This window comes from Bison bison, unplaced genomic scaffold, assembly GCF_000754665.1.
Source record: "Bison bison bison isolate TAMUID 2011002044 unplaced genomic scaffold, Bison_UMD1.0 scf7180017864110, whole genome shotgun sequence".
In the NCBI taxonomy this organism is placed as follows: Eukaryota; Metazoa; Chordata; class Mammalia; order Artiodactyla; family Bovidae; genus Bison; species Bison bison.
The window spans coordinates 1,397,015-1,401,181 of NW_011494682.1; the positions used below are offsets into that span (position 1 = coordinate 1,397,015).

The 4,167-nt window shown below is 38.1% G+C and overlaps 1 protein-coding gene across 1 annotated transcript in view; it reads left to right on the plus strand.

Annotated features, from left to right (window-relative positions):
* Positions 1 to 4,167, plus strand: part of GC (group-specific component (vitamin D binding protein)) — a 43,626-nt gene that overhangs the window by 33,889 nt on the left and 5,570 nt on the right. The gene's annotated exons all lie outside the window — the stretch shown is intronic.

Genomic DNA, 4,167 nt, shown 5'->3' on the forward strand with positions numbered 1-4,167 from the left:
TTTTACATTCTGTCAAAAATACCACTTTGCTAACCAGTCCCCAGTCCCTTTACCTGTTCATCCACACCCACTTTCCTTTTTGACCTTGTACAAGGCAAATAGAGCTGTATGCATGAAGCACATACTTCCTTCAAGCCTGTTCCTTTTCATTTCTTTAACTTGCTTTTCAGTATATTCATTATAATACATTGCCATTTTAAGACTTTTTTTCATATTTTCAACAACCATGATGAGAACACAGTTTTGTGATGTTCTATTTTCTTGCTTTATAACCAGTAAATTTATAGCAGTGCTGCAGCTGAGTAGCCAAACTTTCAGAAATTGCTAAAGGACAGTGAGATGAATTAAGTTGAGCTACTCATGGATAAATGATTTTTTAGAGCCCTGGGAGGTTAGACTCTCTGGTATTTCTGTTAGCCTTTTGATGGTCTCTACATTAATGTTAATATCATAGCTAGGTAAGTGAGCTTACCTCTGACTTCAAGTTAAGGCAAAATCTGTTAGAACAGACTTTAATTCTCAATGCTTAGTGTAAGTATTTGTCCCACTCACCCTATAATTTGGATTATAGTTTATCATCAAATCTCCTTGTCCTATATTTGCTTGAAAGTTTTCTCCTTAAAAGCGGTACCTGTGCCCCACATGCACACTGAGTCATTTATATCCACAGATCCACCTCTATCTGCCATTCTACACATGCATGGCACAGTGGCTAGAGGAGTGGCAGAAAGGGCCTCTGAACCATACTAAATTAGTGTTTAATTATGTCATCTACCTCTATCTACTCCCTCACCTTGATCTTGAAATGACCAAGAAATAGAACAGTCAGTATAGCTTTCTTTCAGCTTTACCACAGCACTCAGAAGTCATTCCTTTTTATTCTATAGAGGTCCATTGACTGCAGAAAAACTTACAGTTGCAAAATTAGGCTTGATTTTTTTCTCTCCATCATTCAGTCAGGTCATTCCTATTCATGACCTGATAATATAGCTTCTGAAAACTCATCACTATATTATCCCTAAGATGTCCCAACAGATTTCCCAAAGTTTTCAGAAAGCCACTGTCATATACTGGATTTGATCATTAAAATTTTTTAAAAAATCAATTTCAAATATCCATGAACAGCTGGGCAAAGAGGAGACCAATTCTTCTCTTCCCATCCCTTTCCCCTTCTGCCTCCTCTTTCCTTTTCTCTCACACTTCAGGAAAAATGTTAATCTCTCAGTATAAGTAGTTTTTATAATCGTCAATGTCATAGCTATCATTTATTAAGCCATTACTATTTGTTAAGCAGAATATTAATAGCTTTACATGTATGTATTTGTGGAGTGATCTAAAGCAATTCCAAATGTTGGGTACCATTTTAATTCCCCTTTTATGAGTGGGTTGAGTAGATATATGGAGGTTAGATGATGTTAGAAAAAACCATAAGTTTATTTCACATGAGTCTGTTATTCCATGAGATTGTCAGCATTTAGCCCTAATTTACCTAATAATGGTGAAAATAAATTATCAATACCAGAAAACTATTAATTACTGACTGGAAGTCCAAAATGATTGTTAAAATAGTAAAACTGATACCAAGTTAGTAGTATCACTCTGAATTCCATTCATCCTAGTTCCTTGGACTCTTTTTTCATTAGTTATACGCTTCTGTTTCAACAATACCTTTTGAATGATTCTAATTTAAAGTTTTTTATCTCCCGATCTTAAATAAGGTAATTCAGACACTACTCCCTGGCTACGTTTCTTTCTCCTCCCCTTAAAGCCAAAATTCTTGAAAGAATAGTATACGCTCTCATTCATCACACCTCCTATGAATTCCTCTACCCTTTGCAGTATGGTACCTGAAGCTGCTATATCACTAATGACAAAGTCACACTGAAAATTTCTTGGTAAGTCTAACAGTTTTTCAGCCCTTACCAGCCTTCTCTGTAAAACACTTGATACCCACAATGATTTCTTCCTTCTTGCAACAATTGTCATCTTATCATATTCTACCTTTTTCTCCTATGGTCCTTCCCTTCTCACTCTCTTTAGTATTGTCCCCTTCTTCTACCTACAATTTAAACTTCTTTTCTTCCAGAGTTTTTCCCTTCATCTTCAATTTTCATGACATTACATTTTTCCCTGAGCGTTCTTGTCCATGGACATGTGTTTAATCTTCAGACCTCCACCTCCAGGCAGAATCTCTCCCCTCAGGACCAAGATTTTCATCCAACTGTCCATGGGGGCTCTTATCCCACAAGAAATTCAAACTCAACATGCCCAAAGTCTTCCCCTAAAAAACTCCTATTTCCCTACATTTATAAATACCATCACCATTCACCCATTGTCTAAAATAGAAACAGTAATCTTTGGCTTCTACATACATTCAACTCAGTTCCAAATCCTATGAATTCTAACTCTTCAATATCTCTCAGTAAATACCTTCTCCTATATTATCAGTACTTAGTGAGGACAATGAAAGATGGCATTTCTTGCACCATGCAAAGAGAATTATGATACAGCTCTGCTGTAGTGTCTCGGAAAAGAAAAATAGACAAAGGGGAGACACACTTGCCTAATTACAAAGTAGAAAATGGCTGGATAAAAACTCATACTCAATGGCTTCCCTGATGGCTCAGAGGGTAAAGAATCTGGCTGCAATGCGGAAGACCTAGGTTTGATCCCTGAGTTGGGAAGATCCCCTGGAGGAGGGCATGGCAACCCACTCCAGTATTCTCACCTGGAGAATCCCTACAGACAGTGGAGCCTAGTGGGCTACAGTCCATAGGGTCGCAAAGAGTGAGACACAACTGAGCAGCTAAGCACAGCACAATTTAGGCAACATTTTACCTAGATTACAAGCTGCCCATTGGTCTCTCATCTCTAGTCTTCCTTAAGTGTCTCACACCCAATCCCCTCTCTATACTGAGGTCAAAATAACCTTTGTGATGCACAAAATGGTAAATACATTTTAATTCCTCTCCATCACTTCTAAATTATGTCCAATTTTTTTTTTTTCTAATCAAAAGAATTTGGACCTTGGTTTCTTCTCCAAACTGATCGTGACTTATTCTTATTGCTTTGGCTCTCCTAAACAACTTGCAGTTTCCTAAGTAAATTAAGCTTGCTCTTTTTTTTTTTTTTTTAACTTATTTATTTTTATTGAAGGATAATTACTTTACAGAATTTCTTGTTTTCTTTCAACCCTCAACATGAATCAGCCATAGGTCCATAAATCCCCTCCCTTTTGAACCTCCCTCCCATCTCCTCCCCATCCTATCTTGCTAGGTTGATACAGAGCCTATGTTTGAGTTTCCTGAGCCGCACAGAAAATTCCCATTGGCTATCCATTTTACATACGGTAATGCAAGTTTCCATGTCACTCTTTCCATACATTTCACCCTCTCTTCCTCTCTCCCCATGTCCATTTGTCTATTCTCTATGTCTGTTTCTCCACTGTTGCCCTGTAAATAAATTCTTCAGTACCCTTTTCCTAGATTCTTTATATATATGTGTTAGAATACAACATTTATCTTACACTTTCTACTAACTTCAGTCTGTATAGTAGGCTCTAGATTCATCCACCTCCTTAAAACTGACTCAAATACACTCCTTTTTATGGCCAAGTAATATTCCATTGTGTACATGTACCACAACTTCTTTATCCATTCATCTGTCAATGGACATCTAGGTCACTTCCATGTTCTAGCTATTATAAACAGTGCTGCAATAAACAATGGGATACATGTGTCTCTTTCCATTTTGGTTTCCTCAGGGTATATGCCTAGGAGTGGGATTGCTGGGTCTTACCTCAAGGCTTTTGCACCTACTAACTCAACCCAGATTGCCCTATTCACACACTATAACTGGCTCAATCCTTCCACAAGCTTCAGGATTCAAATTAAACATCAGCTCCCCTGGGAATCCTTCCCTGGCACCCAAGCTCATCTGCTATGAATTAATATTCTGTGCACACCCAATAATTAGCACCTATTAACTCATGTCATTGTTTCTTGTCTTTTTTCCTGGAATACTGTAATATAAAACTAAATAAATATGCTGCTGCTGCTGATGCTAATTCGCTTCAGTCGTGTCCAACTCTGTGCGACCCCAGAGATGGCAGCCCACCAGGCTCCCCTGTCCCTGGGATTCTCCAGGCAAGAGCACTGGAGTGGGTCT